The following is a 15,132-nucleotide window of genomic DNA, read 5'->3' as shown; positions in this document are numbered from 1 at the left end:
CTTGGTGGTTCGAGCCCACCCGGGAGCGGTGTTTTTGGATCTCAAATGTAACGTAAATAGCCAAAGTTTTTCTACAATACCTGACGACCATTTAATTTTTGGGCTTTCGTGGCGCAATGGTTAGCGCGTTCAGCTGTTAACCGAAAGGTTGGTGGTTCGAGCCCAAAAGAGAGGTTTTGTGGGGTCTCAGATGTAGCGTGAAAAGTCGTAACTTTTCAACAAAACCTGACAACCATTTAATTTTTGGGCGTCCGTGGCGCAATGGCTAGCGCGTTCGGCTGTTAACCGAAAGGTTGGTGGTTCGAGCCCATCCGGGAGCGGTGTTGAGACGTCTCAGATGTTACGTAAAATGTCAGAGTTTTTCCACAATACCTGACGAACATTTAATTTTTGGCCTTCCGTGGCGCAATAATTAGCGCGTCGAGCACTTAATCGAAAGGTTGGTGGTTCGAGCCCACCCGGAAGAGGTGTTGTGGGGTCTCAGACGTAGCGTTAAAAGTCAAAACTTTTCCACAATACGTGACAACCATTTAATTTCTGATCTTCCGTGGCTCAATGGTTAGCGCGTTCGGCTGTTAACCAATAGGTTGGTGGTTCGAGCCCACCCGGGAGCGGTGTTTTTGGATCTCAAATGTAACGTAAATAGCCAAAGTTTTTCCACAATACCCGACGACCATTTAATTTTTGGGCGTCCGTGGCGAATGGTTAGCGCGTTCGGCTGTTAACCGAAAGGTTGGTGGTTCGAGCCCATCCGGGAGCGGTGTTGTGAGGTCTCAGATGTGAAGTAAAAAGACAAGGTTTTACCTCAATACCTGACGAAAATTTAATTTTTGGGCTTCAGTGGCGCAATGGTCAGCGCGTTCAGCTGTTAACCGAAAGGTTGGTGGTTCGAGCACTCCCGGGAGCGGTGTTGTGACGTCTCAGATGTAACGTAAAATGTCAGAGTTTTTCCACAATACCTGACGAGCATTTAATTTTTGGGCTTCCGTGGCGCAATGGTTAGCGCGTTCAGCTGTTAATCGAAAGGTTGGTATTCGAGCCCACCCGGGAGAGGTGTTGTGAGGTCTCAGATGAAGCGTGAAAAGTCAAACTTTTTCCATAATACGTGATAACCATTTATTTTCTGATCTTTCGTGGCTCAATGGTTAGCGCGTTCGGCTGTTAACCGAAAGGTTGGTGGTTCGAGCCCATCCGGGAGCGGTGTTGTGAGGCCTCAGATGTGAAGTAAAAAGTCAAAGTTTTACCTCAATACCTGACGAAAATTTAATTTTTGGGCTTCAGTGGCGCAATGGTTAGCGCGTTCGGCTATTAACCAATAGGTTGGTGGTTCGAGCCCATCCGGGAGAAGTGTTGTGACGTCTCAGATGTAACGTAAAATGTCGGAGTTTTTCCACAATACCTGACGAACATTTAATTTTTGGGCTTCAGTGGCGCAATGGTCAGCGCGTTCAGCTGTTAACCGAAAGGTTGGTGGTTCGAGCCCAAACGAGAGCGGTTTTGTGGGGTCTCAGATGTAGCTTGAAAAGTCGTAACTTTTCATCAATACCTGACAACCATTTAATTTCTGAGCTTCCGTGGCTCAATGGTTAGCGCGTTCGGCTGTTAACCTATAGGTTGGAGGTTCTAGCCCATCCGGGAGCGGTGTTGTGATGTCTCAGATGTAACGTAAAATGTCAGAGTTTTTCCACAATACCTGACGAACATTTAATTTTTGGGCTTCCGTGGCGCAATGGCTAGCGCGTTCAGCTGTTAATCGAAAGGTTGGTGGTTCGAGCCCACCCGGAAAAGGTGTTGTGGGGTCTCAGATGTAGCGTAAAAAGTCAAAACTTTTCCACAATACGTGACAACCATTTAATTTCTGAGCTTCCGTGGCTCAATGGTTAGCGCGTTCGGCTGTCAATCGAAAGGTTGGTGGTTCGATCCCATCCGGGAGCGGTGTTGTGAGGTCTCGTATGTGAAGTAAAAAGTCATAGTTTTACCTCAATACCTGACGAAAATTTAATTTTTGGGCTTCCGTGGCGCAATGGTTAGCGCGTTCAGCTGTTAATCGAAAGGTTGGTATTCGAGCCCACCCGGGAGAGGTGTTGTGAGGTCTCAGATGAAGCGTGAAAAGTCAAACTTTTTCCATAATACGTGATAACCATTTATTTTCTGATCTTTCGTGGCTCAATGGTTAGCGCGTTCGGCTGTTAACCAATAGCTTGGTGGTTCGAGCCCACCCGGGAGCGGTGTTTTTGGATCTCAAATGTAACGTAAATAGCCAAAGTTTTTCCGCAATACCTGACGAAAATTTAATTTTTGGGCTTCAGTGGCGCAATGGTTAGCGCGTTCGGCTATTAACCAATAGGTTGGTGGTTCGAGCCCATCCGGGAGAAGTGTTGTGACGTCTCAGATGTAACGTAAAATGTCGGAGTTTTTCTACAATACCTGACGAACATTTAATTTTTGGGCTTCAGTGGCGCAATGGTCAGCGCGTTCAGCTGTTAACCGAAAGGTTGGTGGTTCGAGCCCAAACGAGAGAGGTTTTGTGGGGTCTCAGATGTAGCTTGAAAAGTCGTAACTTTTCATCAATACCTGACAACCATTTAATTTCTGAGCTTCCGTGGCTCAATGGTTAGCGCGTTCGGCTGTTAACCTATAGGTTGGAGGTTCTAGCCCATCCGGGAGCGGTGTTGTGATGTCTCAGATGTAACGTAAAATGTCAGAGTTTTTCCACAATACCTGACGAACATTTAATTTTTGGGCTTCCGTGGCGCAATGGTTAGCGCGTTCAGCTGTTAATCGAAAGGTTGGTGGTTCGAGCCCACCCGGAAGAGGTGTTGTGGGGTCTCAGATGTAGCGTAAAAAGTCAAAACTTTTCCACAATACGTGACAACCATTTAATTTCTGAGCTTCCGTGGCTCAATGGTTAGCGCGTTCGGCTGTCAATCGAAAGGTTGGTGGTTCGATCCCATCCGGGAGCGGTGTTGTGAGGTCTCGGATGTGAAGTAAAAAGTCATAGTTTTACCTCAATACCTGACGAAAATTTAATTTTTGGGCTTCCGTGGCGCAATGGTTAGCGCGTTCGGCTGTTAACCGAAAGGTTGGTGGTTCGAGCCCACCCGGGAGAGGTGTTGTGAGGTCTCAGATGTAGCGTGAAAAGTCAAACTTTTTCCATAATACGTGATAACCATTTATTTTCTGATCTTTCGTGGCTCAATGGTTAGCGCGTTCGGCTGTTAACCAATAGCTTGGTGGTTCGAGCCCACCCGGGAGCGGTGTTTTTGGATCTCAAATGTAACGTAAATAGCCAAAGTTTTTCTACAATACCTGACGACCATTTAATTTTTGGGCTTCCGTGGCGCAATGGTTAGCGCGTTCAGCTGTTAACCGAAAGGTTGGTGGTTCGAGCCCAAAAGAGAGGTTTTGTGGGGTCTCAGATCTAGCGTGAAAAGTCGTAACTTTTCAACAAAACCTGACAACCATTTAATTTTTGGGCGTCCGTGGCGCAATGGCTAGCGCGTTCGGCTGTTAACCGAAAGGTTGGTGGTTCGAGCCCATCCGGGAGCGGTGTTGTGACGTCTCAGATGTTACGTAAAATGTCAGAGTTTTTCCACAATACCTGACGAACATTTAATTTTTGGCCTTCCGTGGCGCAATAATTAGCGCATCGAGCACTTAATCGAAAGGTTGGTGGTTCGAACCCACCCGGAAGAGGTGTTGTGGGGTCTCAGACGTAGCGTTAAAAGTCAAAACGTTTCCACAATACGTGACAACCATTTAATTTCTGATCTTCCGTGGCTCAATGGTTAGCGCGTTCGGCTGTTAACCAATAGGTTGGTGGTTCGAGCCCACCCGGTTGCGGTGTTTTTGGATCTCAAATGTAACGTAAATAGCCAAAGTTTTTCCACAATACCCGACGACCATTTAATTTTTGGGCGTCCGTGGCGAATGGTTAGCGCGTTCGGCTGTTAACCGAAAGGTTGGTGGTTCGAGCCCATCCGGGAGCGGTGTTGTGAGGTCTCAGATGTGAAGTAAAAAGACAAGGTTTTACCTCAATACCTGACGAAAATTTAATTTTTGGGCTTCAGTGGCGCAATGGTCAGCGCGTTCAGCTGTTAACCGAAAGGTTGGTGGTTCGAGCCCTCCCGGGAGCGGTGTTGTGACGTCTCAGATGTAACGTAAAATGTCAGAGTTTTTCCACAATACCTGACGAGCATTTAATTTTTGGGCTTCCGTGGCGCAATGGTTAGCGCGTTCAGCTGTTAATCGAAAGGTTGGTATTCGAGCCCACCCGGGAGAGGTGTTGTGAGGTCTCAGATGAAGCGTGAAAAGTCAAACTTTTTCCATAATACGTGATAACCATTTATTTTCTGATCTTTCGTGGCTCAATGGTTAGCGCGTTCGGCTGTTAACCAATAGCTTGGTGCTTCGAGCCCACCCGGGAGCGGTGTTTTTGGATCTCAAATGTAACGTAAATAGCCAAAGTTTTTCCGCAATAACTGACGACCATTTTTCTTGGGCGTCCGTGGCGCAATGGTTAGCGCGTTCGGCTGTTAACCGAAAGGTTGGTGGTTCGAGCCCATCCGGGAGCGGTGTTGTGAGGCCTCAGATGTGAAGTAAAAAGTCAAAGTTTTACCTCAATACCTGACGAAAATTTAATTTTTGGGCTTCAGTGGCGCAATGGTTAGCGCGTTCGGCTATTAACCAATAGGTTGGTGGTTCGAGCCCATCCGGGAGAAGTGTTGTGACGTCTCAGATGTAACGTAAAATGTCGGAGTTTTTCCACAATACCTGACGAACATTTAATTTTTGGGCTTCAGTGGCGCAATGGTCAGCGCGTTCAGCTGTTAACCGAAAGGTTGGTGGTTCGAGCCCAAACGAGAGCGGTTTTGTGGGGTCTCAGATGTAGCTTGAAAAGTCGTAACTTTTCATCAATACCTGACAACCATTTAATTCCTGAGCTTCCGTGGCTCAATGGTTAGCGCGTTCGGCTGTTAACCTATAGGTTGGAGGTTCTAGCCCATCCGGGAGCGGTGTTGTGATGTCTCAGATGTAACGTAAAATGTCAGAGTTTTTCCACAATACCTGACGAACATTTAAATTTTGGGCTTCCGTGGCGCAATGGTTAGCGCGTTCAGCTGTTAATCGAAAGGTTGGTGGTTCGAGCCCACCCGGAAGAGGTGTTGTGGGGTCTCAGATGTAGCGTAAAAAGTCAAAACTTTTCCACAATACGTGACAACCATTTAATTTCTGAGCTTCCGTGGCTAAATGGTTAGCGCGTTCGGCTGTCAATCGAAAGGTTGGTGGTTCGATCCCATCCGGGAGCGGTGTTGTGAGGTCTCGTATGTGAAGTAAAAAGTCATAGTTTTACCTCAATACCTGACGAAAATTTAATTTTTGGGCTTCCGTGGCGCAATGGTTAGCGCGTTCAGCTGTTAATCGAAAGGTTGGTATTCGAGCCCACCCGGGAGAGGTGTTGTGAGGTCTCAGATGAAGCGTGAAAAGTCAAACTTTTTCCATAATACGTGATAACCATTTATTTTCTGATCTTTCGTGGCTCAATGGTTAGCGCGTTCGGCTGTTAACCAATAGCTTGGTGGTTCGAGCCCACCCGGGAGCGGTGTTTTTGGATCTCAAATGTAACGTAAATAGCCAAAGTTTTTCCGCAATACCTGACGACCATTTTTTTCGTGCGTCCGTGGCGCAATGGTTAGCGCGTTCGGCTGTTAACCGAAAGGTTGGTGGTTCGAGCCCATCCGGGAGCGGTGTTGTGAGGCCTCAGATGTGAAGTAAAAAGTCAAAGTTTTACCTCAATACCTGACGAAAATTTAATTTTTGGGCTTCAGTGGCGCAATGGTTAGCGCGTTCGGCTATTAACCAATAGGTTGGTGGTTCGAGCCCATCCGGGAGAAGTGTTGTGACGTCTCAGATGTAACGTAAAATGTCGGAGTTTTTCCACAATACCTGACGAACATTTAATTTTTGGGCTTCAGTGGCGCAATGGTCAGCGCGTTCAGCTGTTAACCGAAAGGTTGGTGGTTCGAGCCCAAACGAGAGAGGTTTTGTGGGGTCTCAGATGTAGCTTGAAAAGTCGTAACTTTTCATCAATACCTGACAACCATTTAATTTCTGAGCTTCCGTGGCTCAATGGTTAGCGCGTTCGGCTGTTAACCTATAGGTTGGAGGTTCTAGCCCATCCGGGAGCGGTGTTGTGATGTCTCAGATGTAACGTAAAATGTCAGGGTTTTTCCACAATACCTGACGAACATTTAATTTTTGGGCTTCCGTGGCGCAATGGTTAGCGCGTTCAGCTGTTAATCGAAAGGTTGGTGGTTCGAGCCCACCCGGAAGAGGTGTTGTGGGGTCTCAGATGTAGCGTAAAAAGTCAAAACTTTTCCACAATACGTGACAACCATTTAATTTCTGAGCTTCCGTGGCTCAATGGTTAGCGCGTTCGGCTGTCAATCGAAAGGTTGGTGGTTCGATCCCATCCGGGAGCGGTGTTGTGAGGTCTCGGATGTGAAGTAAAAAGTCATAGTTTTACCTCAATACCTGAAGAAAATTTAATTTTTGGGCTTCCGTGGCGCAATGGTTAGCGCGTTCGGCTGTTAACCTATAGGTTGGTGGTTCGAGCCCATCCGGGAGCGGTGTTGTGATGTCTCAGATGTAACGTAAAATGTCAGAGTTTTTCCACAATACCTGACGAACATTTAATTTTTGGGCTTCCGTGGCGCAGTAATTAGCGCGTCCAGCTCTTAATCGAAAGGTTGGTGGTTTGAGCCCACCCGGAAGAGGTGTTGTGGGGTCTCAGATGTAGCGTTAAAAGTCAAAACTTTTCCACAATACGTGACAACCATTTAATTTCTGATCTTCCGTGGCTCAATGGTTAGCGCGTTCGGCTGTTAACCAATAGGTTGGTGGTTCGAGCCCACCCGGGAGCGGTGTTTTTGGATCTCAAATGTAACGTAAATAGCCAAAGTTTTTCCACAATACCTGACGACCATTTAATTTTTGGGCGTCCGTGGCGAATGGTTAGCGCGTTCGGCTGTTAACCGAAAGGTTGGTGGTTCGAGCCCATCCGGGAGCGGTGTTGTGAGGTCTCAGATGAGAAGTAAAAAGTCAAGGTTTTACCTCAATACCTGACGAAAATTTAATTTTTGGGCTTCAGTGGCGCAATGGTCAGCGCGTACAGCTGTTAACCGAAAGGTTGGTGGTTCGAGCCCTCCCGGGAGCGGTGTTGTGACGTCTCAGATGTAACGTAAAATGTCAGAGTTTTTCCACAACACCTCACGAACATTTAACTTTTGGGCTTCTGTGGCGCAATGGTTAGCGCAATCAGCTGTTAATCGAAGGGTTGGTGGTTCGAGCCCGCCCGGAAGAGGTGTTGTGGGGTCTCAGATGTAACGTAAAATGTCAAAACTTTTCCACAATACGTGACAACCATTCAATTTCTGAGCTTCCGTGGCTCAATGGTTAGCGCGTTCGGCTGTCAATCGAAAGGTTGGTGGTTCGAGCCCATCCGGGAGCGGTGTTGTGAGGTCTCGGATGTGAAGTAAAATGTCAGAGTTTTTCCACAATACCTGACGAACATTTAATTTTTGGCCTTCCGTGGCGCAATAATTAGCGCGTCGAGCACTTAATCGAAAGGTTGGTGGTTCGAGCCCACCGGAAGAGGTGTTGTGGGGTCTCAGATGTAACGTAAAATGTCAGAGTTTTTCCACAATACCTGACGAACATTTAATTTTTGGGCTTCCGTGGCGCAATGGTTAGCGCGTTCAGCTGTTAATCGAAAGGTTGGTGGTTCGAGCCCACCCGGAAGAGGTGATGTGGGGTCTCAGATGTAGCGTAAAAAGTCAAAACTTTTCCACAATACGTGACAACCATTTAATTTCTGAGCTTCCGAGGCTCAATGGTTAGCGCGTTCGGCTGTTAATCGAAAGGTTGGTGGTTCGAGCCCATCCGGGAGCGGTGTTGTGAGGTCTCGGATGTGAAGTAAAAAGTCAAAGTTTTACCTCAATACCTGACGAAAATTTAATTTTTGGGCTTCAGTGGCGCAATGGTTAGCGCGTTCGGCTATTAACCAATAGGTTGGTGGTTCGAGCCCATCCGGGAGAAGTGTTATGACGTCTCAGATGTAACGTAAAATGTCGGAGTTTTTCCACAATACCTGACGAACATTTAATTTTTGGGCTTCAGTGGCGCAATGGTCAGCGCGTTCAGCTGTTAACCGAAAGGTTGGTGGTTCGAGCCCAAACGAGAGAGGTTTTGTGGGGTCTCAGATGTAGCTTGAAAAGTCGTAACTTTTCATCAATACCTGACAACCATTTAATTTCTGAGCTTCCGTGGCTCAATGGTTAGCGCGTTCGGCTATTAACCAATATTTTGGTGTCGAGCCCATCCGGGAGAAGTGTTGTGACGTCTCAGATGTAACGTAAAATGTCAGAGTTTTTCCACAATACCTGACGAACATTTAATTTTTTGCTTCAGTGGCGCAATGGTCAGCGCGTTCAGCTGTTAACCGAAAGGTTGGTGGTTCGAGCCCAAACGAGAGAGGTTTTGTGGGGTCTCAGATGTAGCGTGAAAAGTCGTAACTTTTCAACAATACCTGACAACCATTTAATTTCTGAGCTTCCGTGGCTCAATGGTTAGCGCGTTCGGCTGTTAACCAATAGGTTGGTGGTTTGATCCCATCCGGGAGCGGTGTTGTGATGTCTCAGATGTAACGTAAAATGTCAGAGTTTTTCCACAATACCTGACGAACATTTATTTTTTGGGCTTCCGTGGCGCAATGGTTAGCGCGTTCAGCTGTTAATCGAAAGGTTGGTGGTTCGAGCCCACCCGGAAGAGGTGATGTGGGGTCTCAGATGTAGCGTAAAAAGCCAAAACTTTTCCACAATACGTGACAACCATTTAATTTCTGAGCTTCCGTGGCTCAATGATTAGCGCGTTCGGCTGTTAATCGAAAGGTTGGTGGTTCGAGCCCATCCGGGAGCGGTGTTGTGAGGTCTCGGATGTGAAGTAAAAAGTCAAAGTTTTACCTCAATACCTGACGAGCATTTATTTTTTGGGCTTCCGTGGCGCAATGGTTAGCGCGTTCAGCTGTTAATCGAAAGGTTGGTGGTTCGAGCCCACCCGGGAGAGGTGTTGTGAGGTCTCAGATGTAGCGTGAAAAGTCAAACTTTTTCCATAATACGTGATAACCATTTATTTTCTGATCTTTCGTGGCTCAATGGTTAGCGCGTTCGGCTGTTAACCAATAGCTTGGTGGTTCGAGCCCACCCGGGAGCGGTGTTTTTGGATCTCATGTGTAACGTAAATGGCCAAAGTTTTTCCACAATACCTGACGACCATTTAATTTTTGGGCTTCCGTGGCGCAATGGTTAGCGCGTTCAGCTGTTAACCGAAAGGTTGGTGGTTCGAGCCCAAAAGAGAGGTTTTGTGGGGTCTCAGATGTAGCGTGAAAAGTCGTAACTTTTCAACAAAACCTGACAACCATTTAATTTTTGGGCGTCCGTGGCGCAATGGCTAGCGCGTTCGGCTGTTAACCGAAAGGTTGGTGGTTCGAGCCCATCCGGGAGCGGTGTTGTGACGTCTCAGATGTTACGTAAAATGTCAGAGTTTTTCCACAATACCTGACGAACATTTAATTTTTGGCCTTCCGTGGCGCAATAATTAGCGCGTCGAGCACTTAATCGAAAGGTTGGTGGTTCGAGCCCACCCGGAAGAGGTGTTGTGGGGTCTCAGATGTAGCGTTAAAAGTCAAAACTTTTCCACAATACGTGACAACCATTTAATTTCTGATCTTCCGTGGCTCAATGGTTAGCGCGTTCGGCTGTTAACCAATAGGTTGGTGGTTCGAGCCCACCCGGGAGCGGTGTTTTTGGATCTCAAATGTAACGTAAATAGCCAAAGTTTTTCCACAATACCTGACGACCATTTAATTTTTGGGCGTCCGTGGCGAATGGTTAGCGCGTTCGGCTGTTAACCGAAAGGTTGGTGGTTCGAGCCCATCCGGGAGCGGTGTTGTGAGGTCTCAGATGTGAAGTAAAAAGACAAGGTTTTACCTCAATACCTGACGAAAATTTAATTTTTGGGCTTCAGTGGCGCAATGGTCAGCGCGTTCAGCTGTTAACCGAAAGGTTGGTGGTTCGATCCCTCCCGGGAGCGGTGTTGTGACGTCTCAGATGTAACGTAAAATGTCAGAGTTTTTCCACAATACCTGACGAGCATTTAATTTTTGGGCTTCCGTGGCGCAATGGTTAGCGCGTTCAGCTGTTAATCGAAAGGTTGGTATTCGAGCCCACCCGGGAGAGGTGTTGTGAGGTCTCAGATGAAGCGTGAAAAGTCAAACTTTTTCCATAATACGTGATAACCATTTATTTTATGATCTTTCGTGGCTCAATGGTTAGCGCGTTCGGCTGTTAACCAATAGCTTGGTGGTTCGAGCCCACCCGGGAGCGGTGTTTTTGGATCTCAAATGTAACGTAAATAGCCAAAGTTTTTCCGCAATACCTGACGACCATTTTTTTTGGGCGTCCGTGGCGCAATGGTTAGCGCGTTCGGCTGTTAACCGAAAGGTTGGTGGTTCGAGCCCATCCGGGAGCGGTGTTGTGAGGCCTCAGATGTGAAGTAAAAAGTCAAAGTTTTACCTCAATACCTGACGAAAATTTAATTTTTGGGCTTCAGTGGCGCAATGGTTAGCGCGTTCGGCTATTAACCAATAGGTTGGTGGTTCGAGCCCATCAGGGAGAAGTGTTGTGACGTCTCAGATGTAACGTAAAATGTCGGAGTTTTTCCACAATACCTGACGAACATTTAATTTTTGGGCTTCAGTGGCGCAATGGTCAGCGCGTTCAGCTGTTAACCGAAAGGTTGGTGGTTCGAGCCCAAACGAGAGAGGTTTTGTGGGGTCTCAGATGTAGCTTGAAAAGTCGTAACTTTTCATCAATACCTGACAACCATTTAATTTCTGAGCTTCCGTGGCTCAATGGTTAGCGCGTTCGGCTGTTAACCTATAGGTTGGTGGTTCGAGCCCACCCGGGAGCGGTGTTTTTGGATCTCAAATGTAACGTAAATAGCCAAAGTTTTTCTACAATACCTGACGACCATTTAATTTTTGGGCTTCCGTGGCGCAATGGTTAGTGCGTTCAGCTGTTTACCGAAAGGTTGGTGGTTCGAGCCCAAACGAGAGAGGATTTGTGGGGTCTCAGATGTAGCGTGAAAAGTCGTAACTTTTCAACAATACCTGACAACCATTTAATTTTTGGGCGTCCGTGGCGCAATGGCTAGCGCGTTCGGCTGTAAACCGAAAGGTTGGTGGTTCGAGCCCATCCGGGAGCGGTGTTGTGACGTCTCAGATGTTACGTAAAATGTCAGAGTTTTTCCACAATACCTGACGAACATTTAATTTTTGGGCTTCCGTGGCGCAGTAATTAGCGCGTCCAGCTCTTAATCGAAAGGTTGGTGGTTTGAGCCCACCCGGAAGAGGTGTTGTGGGGTCTCAGATGTAGCGTTAAAAGTCAAAACTTTTCCACGATACGTGACAACCATTTAATTTCTGATCTTCCGTGGCTCAATGGTTAGCGCGTTCGGCTGTTAACCAATAGGTTGATGGTTCGAGCCCACCCGGGAGCGGTGTTTTTGGATCTCAAATGTAACGTAAATAGCCAAAGTTTTTCCACAATACCTGACGACCATTTAATTTTTGGGCGTCCGTGGCGAATGGTTAGCGCGTTCGGCTGTTAACCGAAAGGTTGGTGGTTCGAGCCCATCCGGGAGCGGTGTTGTGAGGTCTCAGATGAGAAGTAAAAAGTCAAGGTTTTACCTCAATACCTGACGAAAATTTAATTTTTGGGCTTCAGTGGCGCAATGGTCAGCGCGTTCAGCTGTTAACCGAAAGGTTGGTGGTTCGAGCCCTCCCGGGAGCGGTGTTGTGACGTCTCAGATGTAACGTAAAATGTCAGAGTTTTTCCACAACACCTGACGAACATTTAACTTTTGGGCTTCCGTGGCGCAATGGTTAGCGCAATCAGCTGTTAATCGAAGGGTTGGTGGTTCGAGCCCGCCCGGAAGAGGTGTTGTGGGGTCTCAGATGTAACGTAAAATGTCAAAACTTTTCCACAATACGTGACAACCATTTAATTTCTGAGCTTCCGTGGCTCAATGGTTAGCGCGTTCGGCTGTCAATCGAAAGGTTGGTGGTTCGAGCCCATCCGGGAGCGGTGTTGTGAGGTCTCGGATGTGAAGTAAAAAGTCAAAGTTTTACCTCAATACCTGACGAAAATTTAATTTTTGGGCTTCAGTGGCGCAATGGTCAGCGCGTTCAGCTGTTAACCGAAAGGTTGGTGGTTCGAGCCCTCCCGGGAGCGGTGTTGTGACGTCTCAGATGTAACGTAAAATGTCAGAGTTTTTCCACAATACCTGACGAGGATTTAATTATTGGGCTTCCGTGGCGCAATGGCTAGCGCGTTCGGCTGTTAACCGAAAGGTTGGTGGTTCGAGCCCATCCGGGAGCGGTGTTGTGACGTCTCAGATGTTACGTAAAATGTCAGAGTTTTTCCACAATACCTGACGAACATTTAATTTTTGGCCTTCCGTGGCGCAATAATTAGCGCGTCGAGCACTTAATCGAAAGGTTGGTGGTTCGAGCCCACCGGAAGAGGTGTTGTGGGGTCTCAGATGTAACGTAAAATGTCAGAGTTTTTCCACAATACCTGACGAACATTTAACTTTTGGACTTCCGTGGCGCAATGGTTAGCGCGTTCAGCTGTTAATCGAAGGGTTGGTGGTTCGAGCCCGCCCGGAAGAGGTGTTGTGGGGTCTCAGATGTAACGTAAAAAGTCAAAACTTTTCCACAATACGTGACAACCATTTAATTTCTGAGCTTCCGTGGCTCAATGGTTAGCGCGTTCGGCTGTCAATCGAAAGGTTGGTGGTTCGAGCCCATCCGGGAGCGGTGTTGTGAGGTCTCGGATGTGAAGTAAAAAGTCAAAGTTTTACCTCAATACCTGACGAAAATTTAATTTTTGGGCATCCGTGGCGCAATGGTTAGCGCGTTCAGCTGTTAATCGAAAGGTTGGTGGTTCGAGCCCACCCAAGAGAGGTGTTGTGAGGTCTCAGATGTAGCGTGAAAAGTCAAACTTTTTCCATAATACGTGATAACCATTTATTTTCTGATCTTTCGTGGCTCAATGGTTAGCGCGTTCGGCTGTTAACCAATAGCTTGGTGGTTCGAGCCCACCCGGGAGCGGTGTTTTTGGATCTCAAATGTAACGTAAATAGCCAAAGTTTTTCTACAATACCTGACGACCATTTAATTCTTGGGCTTCCGTGGCGCAATGGTTAGTGCGTTCAGCTGTTAACCGAAAGGTTGGTGGTTCGAGCCCAAACGAGAGAGGATTTGTGGGGTCTCAGATGTAGCGTGAAAAGTCGTAACTTTTCAACAATACCTGACAACCATTTAATTTTTGGGCGTCCGTGGCGCAATGGCTAGCGCGTTCGGCTGTAAACCGAAAGGTTGGTGGTTCGAGCCCATCCGGGAGCGGTGTTGTGACGTCTCAGATGTTACGTAAAATGTCAGAGTTTTTCCACAATACCTGACGAACATTTAATTTTTGGGCTTCCGTGGCGCAGTAATTAGCGCGTCCAGCTCTTAATCGAAAGGTTGGTGGTTTGAGCCCACCCGGAAGAGGTGTTGTGGGGTCTCAGATGTAGCGTTAAAAGTCAAAACTTTTCCACGATACGTGACAACCATTTAATTTCTGATCTTCCGTGGCTCAATGGTTAGCGCGTTCGGCTGTTAACCAATAGGTTGGTGGTTCGAGCCCACCCGGGAGCGGTGTTTTTGGATCTCAAATGTAACGTAAATAGCCAAAGTTTTTCCACAATACCTGACGACCATTTAATTTTTGGGCTTCCGTGGCGCAATGGTTAGCGCGTTCGGCTGTTAACCAATAGGTTGGTGGTTCGAGCCCATCCGGCAGCGGTGTTGTGAGGCCTCAGATGTGAAGTAAAAAGTCAAAGTTTTACCTCAATACCTGACGAAAATTTAATTTTTGGGCTTCAGTGGCGCAATGGTTAGCGCGTTCGGCTATTAACCAATAGGTTGGTGGTTCGAGCCCATCCGGGAGAAGTGTTGTGACGTCTCAGATGTAACGTAAAATGTCAGAGTTTTTCCACAATACCTGACGAACATTTAATTTTTGGGCTTCAGTGGCGCAATGGTCAGCGCGTTCAGCTGTTAACCGAAAGGTTGGTGGTTCGAGCCCAAACGAGAGAGGTTTTGTGGGGTCTCAGATGTAGCGTGAAAAGTCGTAACTTTTCAACAATACCTGACAACCATTTAATTTATGGGCTTCCGTGGCGAATGGTTAGCGCGTTCGGCTGTTAACCGAAAGGTTGGTGGTTCGAGCCCATCCGGGAGCGGTGTTGTGAGGTCTCAGATGAGAAGTAAAAAGTCAAGGTTTTACCTCAATACCTGACGAAAATTTAATTTTTGGGCTTCAGTAGCGCAATGGTCAGCGCGTTCAGCTGTTAACCGAAAGGTTGGTGGTTCGAGCCCTCCCGGGAGCGGTGTTGTGACGTCTCAGATGTAACGTAAAATGTCAGAGTTTTTCCTCAACACCTGACGAACATTTAACTTTTGGGCTTCCGTGGCGCAATGGTTAGCGCAATCAGCTGTTAATCGAAGGGTTGGTGGTTCGAGCCCGCCCGGAAGAGGTGTTGTGGGGTCTCAGATGTAACGTAAAATGTCAAAACTTTTCCACAATACGTGACAACCATTTAATTTCTGAGCTTCCGTGGCTCAATGGTTAGCGCGTTCGGCTGTCAATCGAAAGGTTGGTGGTTCGAGCCCATCCGGGAGCGGTGTTGTGAGGTCTCGGATGTGAAGTAAAAAGTCAAAGTTTTACCTCAATACCTGACGAAAATTTAATTTTTGGGCTTCAGTGGCTTAATGGTTAGCGCGTTCGGCTATTAACCAATAGGTTGGTGGTTCGAGCCCATCCGGGAGAAGTGTTGTGACGTCTCAGATGTAACGTAAAATGTCAGAGTTTTTCCACAATACCTGACGAACATTTAATTTTTGGGCTTCAGTGGCGCAATGGTCAGCGCGTTCAGCTGTTAACCGAAAGGTTGGTGGTTCGAGCCCAA

At 47.2% G+C, this 15,132-nt stretch overlaps 10 non-coding genes across 10 annotated transcripts; all 10 read left to right on the top strand.

Moving 5' to 3' along the window:
• Positions 1-1,862: 1,862 nt before the first annotated feature.
• TRNAD-GUC (transfer RNA aspartic acid (anticodon GUC)) lies at positions 1,863-1,935 on the top strand. Its single transcript has one exon. It is a non-coding gene; the product is annotated as a tRNA-Asp (tRNA).
• Positions 1,936-2,890: 955 nt separating this feature from the next.
• On the top strand, positions 2,891-2,963 carry TRNAD-GUC (transfer RNA aspartic acid (anticodon GUC)). The gene has a single exon. It is a non-coding gene; the product is annotated as a tRNA-Asp (tRNA).
• Positions 2,964-5,236: 2,273 nt separating this feature from the next.
• Positions 5,237-5,309, top strand: TRNAD-GUC (transfer RNA aspartic acid (anticodon GUC)). The gene has a single exon. It is a non-coding gene; the product is annotated as a tRNA-Asp (tRNA).
• A 1,100-nt stretch (positions 5,310-6,409) lies between these two features.
• On the top strand, positions 6,410-6,482 carry TRNAD-GUC (transfer RNA aspartic acid (anticodon GUC)). Its single transcript has one exon. It is a non-coding gene; the product is annotated as a tRNA-Asp (tRNA).
• A 955-nt stretch (positions 6,483-7,437) lies between these two features.
• On the top strand, positions 7,438-7,510 carry TRNAD-GUC (transfer RNA aspartic acid (anticodon GUC)). The gene has a single exon. It is a non-coding gene; the product is annotated as a tRNA-Asp (tRNA).
• A 3,739-nt stretch (positions 7,511-11,249) lies between these two features.
• TRNAY-GUA (transfer RNA tyrosine (anticodon GUA)) lies at positions 11,250-11,322 on the top strand. The gene has a single exon. It is a non-coding gene; the product is annotated as a tRNA-Tyr (tRNA).
• An 808-nt stretch (positions 11,323-12,130) lies between these two features.
• On the top strand, positions 12,131-12,203 carry TRNAD-GUC (transfer RNA aspartic acid (anticodon GUC)). Its single transcript has one exon. It is a non-coding gene; the product is annotated as a tRNA-Asp (tRNA).
• Positions 12,204-12,864: 661 nt separating this feature from the next.
• TRNAD-GUC (transfer RNA aspartic acid (anticodon GUC)) lies at positions 12,865-12,937 on the top strand. Its single transcript has one exon. It is a non-coding gene; the product is annotated as a tRNA-Asp (tRNA).
• A 515-nt stretch (positions 12,938-13,452) lies between these two features.
• Positions 13,453-13,525, top strand: TRNAY-GUA (transfer RNA tyrosine (anticodon GUA)). Its single transcript has one exon. It is a non-coding gene; the product is annotated as a tRNA-Tyr (tRNA).
• A 1,249-nt stretch (positions 13,526-14,774) lies between these two features.
• On the top strand, positions 14,775-14,847 carry TRNAD-GUC (transfer RNA aspartic acid (anticodon GUC)). Its single transcript has one exon. It is a non-coding gene; the product is annotated as a tRNA-Asp (tRNA).
• The last annotated feature ends 285 nt before the right edge of the window (positions 14,848-15,132 follow it).

This window comes from Phalangium opilio, unplaced genomic scaffold, assembly GCF_054372755.1.
Source record: "Phalangium opilio isolate 3A_F unplaced genomic scaffold, DU_Popi_V2 ptg000056l_1, whole genome shotgun sequence".
Taxonomy (NCBI): domain Eukaryota; kingdom Metazoa; phylum Arthropoda; class Arachnida; order Opiliones; family Phalangiidae; genus Phalangium; species Phalangium opilio.
Note: the sequence above shows the minus strand (reverse complement) of the source record. Positions and strands in the feature narration are given on the sequence as shown.